The sequence below is a fragment of the Gobio gobio genome (genome assembly GCF_949357685.1).
Source record: "Gobio gobio genome assembly, chromosome: 4".
Classification (NCBI taxonomy): domain Eukaryota; kingdom Metazoa; phylum Chordata; class Actinopteri; order Cypriniformes; family Gobionidae; genus Gobio; species Gobio gobio.
Genome location: NC_137100.1, coordinates 33,318,799 through 33,329,213, shown reverse-complemented (window position 1 = coordinate 33,329,213; position 10,415 = coordinate 33,318,799).

The following is a 10,415-nucleotide window of genomic DNA, read 5'->3' as shown; positions in this document are numbered from 1 at the left end:
CATATAGTATAGACTTATACTATATGAAATTAATTTAAATTGATTGAAAAAAATAAGTAAACAAGAAAATAAAAAAATAAAACAAATTACAAACAGAAGCACAAATTACTATTTATTATTTATTTAAATTATAACTAAGTTATAACAAAATTGTTAACAATTTACTGAAGTTTGTTTTTAAATAATATTAATGACAGAGTGCTGTAAAATGATTAGGTTGCTGTCACTTTAAGAGTCACACAACCTGCAAGTGTGGTGGGAATTTCCTACAGTATGAACAGTACACTCAATCCAGCACCTGTTATAGGCTAAAGGTGTGTGTGTACTCTCATGTACATTTCCTAACACTTTTGGGTGTTTTTTGCTAATTACACTTGCTGAAACATCTCCAAACCTAACCTCTCTCTCTCCTTCCTTCTGTACTCTTCGAGCAGTTCTGGGTTGCTGTATAATTTCTCCCTGAACTTTGTCAACCTGGCCTTTGCTAAAGCTTTTTTTTTTCTCACTTGCAGACTGTCTACAAAGAAACATCATAAAGCAAAATATCAACAGTTATTACATTTTAAAATGATATTAAATTCATAAAAGATATTTAAAAGTAATAAACAATATGCTTGAATTCTCATTTCCGAAACAGAAGTTCTCTTTACCGCAACTGCCATTAAATGGTTGCGGTATATGAGAATGGTGTTGCGGAGGATGAGGTACCTCGGTATGTTTTGCTAATAATAGAGAAGCTATGAAGGCTTTGCTAATTTTTTACTCAGTGAATATAATTAGACTTTAATAAAGCACATTTTCATAAAAAATTGTAAATCTAACAATTTAAAAAATGTAGAAAACTACCTGTTTCGGTAATGATAATCAAAATGTCGTGTAAACATTCAGACAAGACAATATTGAACATTTTAACTGGAGAGATATAAAGATATGATCTTACCTGGTAGACATCTTGAAGTAACTGCTCCATGTGCTCGGTCACTCAAAATCAAACTTTATTTAAATTCTGTATGTGCGCTTAAACAGTCCTCAAAATGTGTTGCGGAGGATGAGAACATTTGGCATGGACACATCATTTTCCTAATTTTTTTTCATTATTATTATACATGAATATTCAGCAAATTATTTTTCTGTCATCTGAAATAATCTAGTAAAACATCTATTTATTTTTTTCGAAATATTTTTATGTTAATTTGTTTAAATTACAACATAACACACATTCAAACACAGTCGGACACATTGCGGTAATGAGAATTTCAGCAGAAAATGCAATAAAATTTAAAAATAATAAATTCTTATGTTGAAATCACACATTGTGCAAGGTAGAGAAAGGTATTGTCTTTATTCTGATGCTTTTTAATATTACTATATTACACATTTTATATTTAAAAGCATTAGTGCCGTGGTGTTTTAATGGTTTCGTGAGAATCACCCGGGCGCCAATGTGAGTGTTCACACCGACGCGCAAAACGCCAGGCGTAAAAGCGTCATTTTTAAAAAAACGCCTCGGGTTCGTTTTTTTATTTTGACGCGGCGCGTAAAAAACTGGCCGACCAATGAGATCGGCGCTTTTGTTCACGTGCCTGGAGCTGCTGAAGTGACAGTAAAACACGACTTGGTGGCGCTCAAGCACAAAACGCTCTTGCCGAGCACACATTGATACGACGAAGAAGTAGTAGTAAGTAGACAAAGAAGAAGATGAACTGCTAATGCTGCTTGCCAGTTAGCAAAAAGTGTGTGAATGGTTTTGTCCATATACATAATATGTCTATGGTTTTGGCAAGCACGTAAATACTGTCTCTCTTCTCCTTCTGTGTGACAAGCGAGTGTCAGAGGCTTAAAGTGCCGCAGCACCATCTTGTGTACCGGGAGCGCATCGACTGAATGTGCACGTTCACTCGGCGCAGCGCCAGTGAAAATCGCTTGGGTGTGAACACTCAAGACGCGCCGAAAAACGGCACGAAAAACGCTGGCGATAAGCGCGCGCGATATTCGTCCCGGTGTGTACAGGTCTTTAGGCTAGTTTATGGATTCCGTTTAAGCCTATCCAAGTAGGCTAGCATCTATCAAACATTTTTCCTATAGTCTTTCAGATTGCCAATAAAGCTCAATGTTTTCTATATAGACGGTTGATGCTTCGTATTAAATGGTATGTTATATTGCATTAAATGATCAAGCTTTATTAGCTGACTGAATTTGATTATGTGATGAATGGACGTGTTGCGCAGTGTTTGCTTTGAAATTACCAGTTGACGGTGCATTAAAAGAGCAATGGTTATCCAGTTTATTTATTCTTTATTCATGCAATTTTTAAAACAAGTCGTGTTGAAAAAAAGTTATGTAGGCTACAAAGAATGTTATCACTCTTCTGAAAAGAATTAGGCATAAGAGCTAGGCCACTTTCGATTGTCTAACGCTCCATTAAAACAGGTCCGCTATACTTTGTAATTAATGCATGTATTTCTGTTGTGGTTTTAAAAATGTTATGAAATAAATATTCAAGTTTAATTACCATGCGTTATATTATTATTGAGTGAAAAATAAGTCTATTTATACATATTTGTTTAAAGTATAGGCTAAATTAAAATAACGTTATTAACCGGTATTTTTTTCAAATCAAACCGTTTTCGGAACAGTAATGTTTAATGAGGAACGCAAAAACGAAAACGCTATAATATCGATTCTGCTCGGATTGAACCGATTGATATTTTTTCCCGTTTTTAAGCCCTGCTTTTCAGGACTCGCGTGGCACGCTTGGTCTCTACTGATGACTTACTAATAGGGGTGGTGGAAAAAAATCGATTATCGATTAATCGCGAGTATGTTATGGACGAGCATGAATCGATCATTAAATTTTCAAAAATCTATTTTTTTATTTATCTAAACCTGACACTACCACCGTGTGTGTGTGTGTGTTCATTAGATGAATGTAAATCTGTCGTTAATGCTGAGATGATTCTGAGGGAACACTCTAGAAATCCTCCCGCCTCGCCTCCTCTGGAGCTCAGGCACATTAGCATTAGCGCGTTAGCACGGCTCAGATTCGCGCACAAAACACAGAATAAATGCCTTCAATCCGCAGATTTATGAGCGCTTCAGATGAGTGAGCGCGACACACATCGATGTGCACATTAGCGGGAATAAAGGCGATCCTGAGGACGCGATGAGCGGATCACACACACACACACACACACACACACACATAGCCGGACTGATGCTGGAAACACACCGCCGCTCCGCTGCACCGACCCGCGGCTCCCGCTCACGGAAACGAACGGGCCTCGACACTCCTCCGACACGAACCCGTTTTTCTTCTGTCGTTTTTTCCCCTTTTGTCTTTCTCACGTTAGGAAACGAACGAGAGGAGCTCGACCGGTCCACGCGCTCCCACCCCCCTCACGCGCGCACCGCATCCATCACTCTTGACATTTTGTCACTGTGTTCTACAGTACAGTATATAAGCTGAAGCTACAGTAAGTTGTTCAAAAATGTTCATTTTGTCTTCTTAATGATTAAATTGGACAATTTTCTTCTAGAAAGACAAGGTGTTTAGGTGGAGAAAAAACTTCTTCTTTACCTTGACATGTTTTGACTGCAACCTGCAGTCTTCCTCCACCTGAACACGTTGTCTTTCTAGAAGAAAATTGTCTAATTTCTACAGTATGTTGGTTCTGATCTACTTCCTAAAGGAAATAAGCCTTTCATTTATTTGTTATTGTTTAGTTCAACTTGATGAGTCACAACACAATGTGATGTATTCATTTCTGTGTAACTACACGACACTACACGACAAGTGCTTTGAGTTGTTGTTACTCAATAAAAGAGTTAAGTAATTCAGTAGCTGACTTTTTTTTATACTGCAATCACTTTGTAGTGTATTTTCGTTTACTGTTGTGAAATGGAAAATCAATAATCGCTAATCGAGAATTGTTAATAATCGAAAATCGACTGTAATCGAATCGGGACTTCAATAATCGTAATCGAATCTAATCGGGAAATCAGACAGATTAACCACCCCTACTTACTAACACATCAAAATGAACAGTTCTTCTAACTCTTGCATGCTTTTCAAAACCTTCTCATCTCTTCTTAATCTTTCTCCTTCCCTTCCTTCATCAATCCTAACAGCTGACGACTTTGCCACATTCTTCATAATTAAAACAACAACCAACAGTGGCTAGTTTTCCGCACCACAAATCGACACGCACATCTTAACAGCTAATACACACATTCTCCCCTCTTGGAGGCAGAAGTCTCCAAACTCATCCTTTCCAATCACCCTACAACCTGTCTGCTTGATCCTATACCCACTCATCTCCTTAAAGCTATTTCTTCTTCAGTTGTATGCGCACTCACTCACATCAACACCTGTCTTCTCACTGGTACCTTTCCCACAGCATTTAAGCAGGCTCGGATAACCCCACTGCTTAAGAAACTCACTCTAAATCCAGCACAGACCGGTTTTAAAAGTACAGACCGGTATCCTTTCTTCCATTCATTGCTAAAACACTCAACCAAGTTTCTACCTTTCTCACAAAGAACAACCTCCTGGACAACAACCAGTCTGGTTTAAGCTCTGAGACTGGCAAGAGCTGCAACCAAATCCTCAATACTCGTCTTGCTGGATCTGTCTGTTGCTTTTGACACAGTGAGTGAAAAGTGAAGTGAAGTGAAGTGTGGCCAAGTATGGTGACCCATACTTGGAATTTGTGCTCTGCATTTAACCCATCCAAGTGCACACACACAGTAGTGAACACACACACACCGTGAACACACACCCGGAGCAGTGGGCAGCCATATTGCTGCGGCGCCCGGGGAGCAGTTGGGGGTTCGGTGCCTTGCTCAAGGGTCTCACCTTAGTCGTGGTATTGAGGGTGGAGGAGGGTGCTGGTAATTGCCCCCCACCGACAATTCCTGCCGGACCTGAGACTTGAACCCGCAACCTTCCGGTTACAAGTCCGACTCTCTAACCATTAGGCCACGACTGCCCCCAGTTAGCCATCAGATCCTCCTGTCAACCCTCAAGATGAAGGGCATCTCAGGAACCGCACTCCAATGGTTCAAATCTTACCTCTCAGGTCCTTCAGGGTGTCGTGGAGGGGTGAGGTGTCTAAGTCTCAACATCTAGCTACTGGGGTGCCTCAGGGCTCAGTGCTTGGACCACTTGTCTTCTCCATCTACATGACATCAGAAGGATTTGTCATTTAGAAACATGGAAAATCCTATCACTGTTATTCTGATGACACACAGCTCTACCTCTAATTCCAGCCAGATGATCTGACGGTAGCTTCTCGCATCTCAGTCTGCCTGACAGACATTTCTTGCTGGATGAAGGACCACCACTTTCAACTCAACCTTGCGACAGAGCTGCTTGTGGTCTTGGCCAACCCAACACTTCATCACAACTTCTCCATTCAGCTAGGATTGTAAACCATAACTCCATCCAGGATGGCCAGGAACCTTGGAGTTGTGATTGATGATCAGTTAAACTTTATGGACCCCATTGCTAGAATTACAAATTTGCCTTATACAACATTAGCAAGAGGCCCTTCCTATCAGAGCAGGCTACACAACTCCTTGTCCACACTCTTGTTCTATCCAGACTAGACTATTGTAATGCTCTCTTGGTAGGCCTTCCAGCATGCACTACCTCTGCAACTGATCCAGAATGCTGCAGCAAGAGTGGTCTTTAATAAGCCGAAGAGAGCGCACGTAACATCTCTCCTCATAAAATTGCACTACTTTCGAATTCCAATTTACCTATAGAACAACCACTGGCTCTGCACCCCTATACCTAAACTCACTACTTCAGTTTACTGACGTGTCATCCAGAAGCTTGCGTTCTGCAAGTGAGCGGTGCCTTGTGGTGCCATCCCAAAGAAGCACAAAATCACTTTCACATACCTTTACTGTTCCAAGCTGGTGGAATGACCTCCCTATCTCAACCCGAGCTGCTGAGTCTTTAGCCATTTACAAGAAACTGCAGAAGATGCAAAACTTGACCCATTAATAATAACACTTACTATTCTATCCTATCTAGAATATACCTTGCTACATGTACTGTGCTGGACTAACTGGGATTGGTCACGTCACTTGCACATTGTTGTCCTATTGTTGTTTTGATCGCTTCTATTGCTTTCCTCATTTGAATTGTCGCTTTGAATAATAGCGTCTGCTAAACAATTAAATGTAAATGTGCACAAATAAATTATTTATAAATATTGCAATATTCCTTAAAAAAAGTTAATGGTGACCATTTTAACAATTTTAAGTTAACTCTGGAACACGTGCACTTATTTACTAAGCCACATGGTACTTTAAATCTGTATTATCTTCTGTCGATTAGAAAAGAAGATATAATGAGGATGAGGATGTGTTTTACCAATAAAATTAAAGTAAATGACCTGTTGTGTGGGTTAAATAAAAAGGAGGATGTCACCACACTTCCTGTGAGCACTAGTTTGTCTCATTTTATAACCTCATCAGATTGAGGTATGCAGTAGCTTTCTGGGAATTTCTATGGTCAAAACCAAGGATATGAACTGCAAACACTGGAATGTGCAATCATGCAGTTGTTCGGTGGGGAGTGGTTTTCTAGGGTTTTCCAGTAACGTCCAACCTGTAGGCTGTAATGGAGTCCACATCCCCTTAGCAGGTCAAGTGCACATCAAAGTGTTGTGATTGGAAACAGAAGTTCATGCAGCAAGTTCCTGGCACTGCCCAAGTATGCTGGGAAACTGTAAAACTGAAAACTGCAATTGACCAATAAATGCAGCAGCAGGTCAGTCAACTCCTGCATAATTAAAGATCATCAGCACATCTTGTCAGTGAAATCTATAGTGAAATGAACATAGTTTAATAATATACATGCAAAAAATTTGCTTCTTTTCCAAGTCCAATCCAAACTCTATATTATATCATACACAACTAAAATGTAAAAGAATGTTCATTTTAAATAAATTAATTGTTTTATTTAGCAAGAATTTCTATTTCAAATAAATGCTGTGCTTTTAGTTAATGTTTTTGAAAGTGCTATTCATCAAAGGAACCGGTAACACTTTACAATAAAGTTTCATTAGTTAACTACATTAACATGGACTAAGAATGAACAACACGTTTACAGCATCTATTAATCTTAATATTTATTTCAACATTTACTAATACATTAAAATCAAAAGTGAAATTTGTTAACATTAGTTAATGCATAATAAATGTTTCTTGATCACCAATTCAAATATTAGAATGATTTCTGAAGGATCATGTGACACTGGAGTGTATGATGTGGAATGATGATGCTGAAAATCCAGCTTGATTATTGATGCCCTTTTTAATCTCCCCTAAGAGTATATTCTCTTACAAGAAATATATTACTCTTCAAGCAGGTGGATCTGAAATCGAGTTTAATGCGTAAAAAAATCTCAGGATTCCGAATTATACAAGACCATAACACTGATAAGTGCAGTTAGACATTATTAAGACATTCATGTCCTCGAGGTGATATGATAAAAATATAAACAAAAAAAATCACTGCATTTGTGTTTCTCAAAAAGGATTTGATAAGGCCTGGCATCAGCAATATAGAAAGCCATTTGCAAGTTAGACGTACTCAATAAACTGCTATGAGATTATGAGATATAATGTGAAGCTGCGCTGAGTTTAACATTCTTCAATTATTAGGGAGGAATTTTAATTTTGTTTTCAGATGTGTTTCCTTCTGGCTCGTGGCAGCGGGATTCCTCAGGAGGGTGGAACTGAAATTGAGTTTAATACATAAAAGTATCTCACGACTCCAATTTAGTTGTTGTGAACTGCCGAGAACTCACCCTCATCACATGAGTTTTATGACTAACCCGATCACAGAGGTTCTAGAATAAAATCTTAATTTAATATTGTTTTTTGTTTTTTTCTTGGTGAACAGCTATTATTATGGTTCCTTAATTATTTCCCAATTATTTAAATGAAAGTGAATGTGGCAAGTATTCTTTAAATCTACTGATACCATATATTGCGATATCAACCTTCAATCAGCTCCTTTGGGAGGAAACATCTGGAATGCATTTCCTGTGAAGCTGTTTAAAGCCAGCGTTTAGTATTCTGGTATCCACAGCACTGCATGCCTCTCAGACGTATATATATGTGAGACTAGACATGGTGTGCAGAGCATTACCAGCATAGTCACATGTTAACACAATTCCACAACAGATGCGCTCACACTCACGGATGACGCAGCCTAAACAGGAAAAGTCAGAGACATTATTTGCTACAAATGGTGTCTGAGCTTAGGCCGCTAAGAAAATAATTAAAAGCCATGGCAGAAGAAGATAAAATCACATTAAATTACCTCAACATTAGTCACTTGATCAAGTTATTACCCTTCTAAGCATCACATCCTTGTATTTGATAAGCTGAAATCATAGTATTGTAAAATAAAACAAAGCAGAACGCTTAATGTGTCTGCACTAGTCTGATAGTGATGTTTTGAGTCCCCTTTTTATCTTGGAAATCTCAAAAACCTCCAGTAAAGTGAGGATTTTGAGACAGGACAGCCCATGGCTGGCAGTAGGAGACTTGTTTGGCACACCTCCTGGAGACCCGTCCCGCTGAAAGCAGAGCGTGCTTCAGTGTTTACAGCCAGCGATGAGGAAAGCGGCTGTGCCCTGGCCAACTAGAAGAGCATGCCGGTCTGGCAAACAGGCTGCGTTCCCACGGCCTGGCCTTGAAAAAGGCATTTGTTACCATTCACAGTGAACACTCCTCTCATTACCACACCACAAACTGAAAAATCACTGTTAACTGACAGCAATCCCAATATTTATTGTTTACTGACTGTTAATCGAAAATGGGTAGACGGTAAATAATCTCCAGTACCTTAGATTTTAGGTTCAAAATTCTTTATACATGACATGTAATAAAAAGTAAATTATTTTTATTTCTGTATTTGAATAAACAACACAACAATTCCATACAGTGTATTTTGCTCAATGCTAATTGTGGTTTTATGGAGTTGATAGGAAAATTATGTTCCTCTTTTATCAATCTGTATTAGAAAACGTTATCAGATATGGCTTGACCACCTGGTATGGTAGTTTCTCTGTAAAAAAGATACTGTATATTGTTCGAACTGCAATGAAAAAGATTGGACTAAAAGACTTTCCCAATATTCAGACCCAGTATTCAACAATGTACTTTGAATGAGGCTAAAAGGATTTTAAATGACCCGCCTCATGTACTCTATCCCTGTTGTGAACTCTTACCCTCTGGAAGAAGGTATGGAATTCCCTGTTATAAACAAAACAGGTTTAAAAACTTCTTTGTGCTGGTATCAATCAGACTGTTGAACATGCAATAACGACGTTTACCTATTCTTATGTGTATAAATATTGTGTATAATTTTTTATGTACCAGGTTCTGTCAAAATGCTGGCTATTGAGTACATTACAAATTTCCCTTTTAGGGACAATAAAGTATATTTAATTTAATTTCATTAGGTCATAAATATAGCCTGTATAATATACAGTGAGGAAAATAAGTATTTGAACACCCTGCTATTTTGCAAGTTCTCCCACTTAGAAATCATGGAGGGGTCTGAAATTGTCATCGTAGGTGCATGTCCACTGTGAGAGACATAATCTAAAAAAAAAATCCAGAAATCACAATGTATGATTTTTTAACTATTTATTTGTATGATACAGCTGCAAATAAGTATTTGAACACCTGTCTATCAGCTAGAATTCTGACCCTCAAAGACCTGTTAGTCTGCCTTTAAAATGTCCACCTCCACTCCATTTATTATCCTAAATTAGATGACCTGTTTGAGGTCGTTAGCTGCATAAAGACACCTGTCCACCCCATACAATCAGTAAGAATCCAACTACTAACATGGCCAAGATCAAAGAGCTGTCCAAAGACACTAGAGACAAAATTGTACACCTCCACAAGGCTGGAAAGGGCTATGGGGAAATTGCCAAGCAGCTTGGTGAAAAAAGGTCCACTGTTGGAGCAATCATTAGAAAATGGAAGAAGCTAAACATGACTGTCAATCTCCCTCGGACTGGGGCTCCCTGCAAGATCTCTCCTCGTGGGGTCTCAATGATCCTAAGAAAGGTGAGAAATCAGCCCAGAACTACACGGGAGGAGCTGGTCAATGACCTGAAAAGTACTGGGACCACCGCTTCCAAGGTTACTGTTGGTAATACACTAAGACGTCATGGTTTGAAATCATGCATGGCACCGAAGGTTCCCCTGCTTAAAACAGCACATGTCCAGGCCCGTCTTAAGTTTGCCAATGACTATTTGGATGATCCAGAGGAGTCATGGGAGAAAGTCATGTGGTCAGATGAGACCAAAATAGAACTTTTTGGTCATAATTCCACTAAACGTGTTTGGAGGAAGAAGAATGATGAGTACCATCCCAA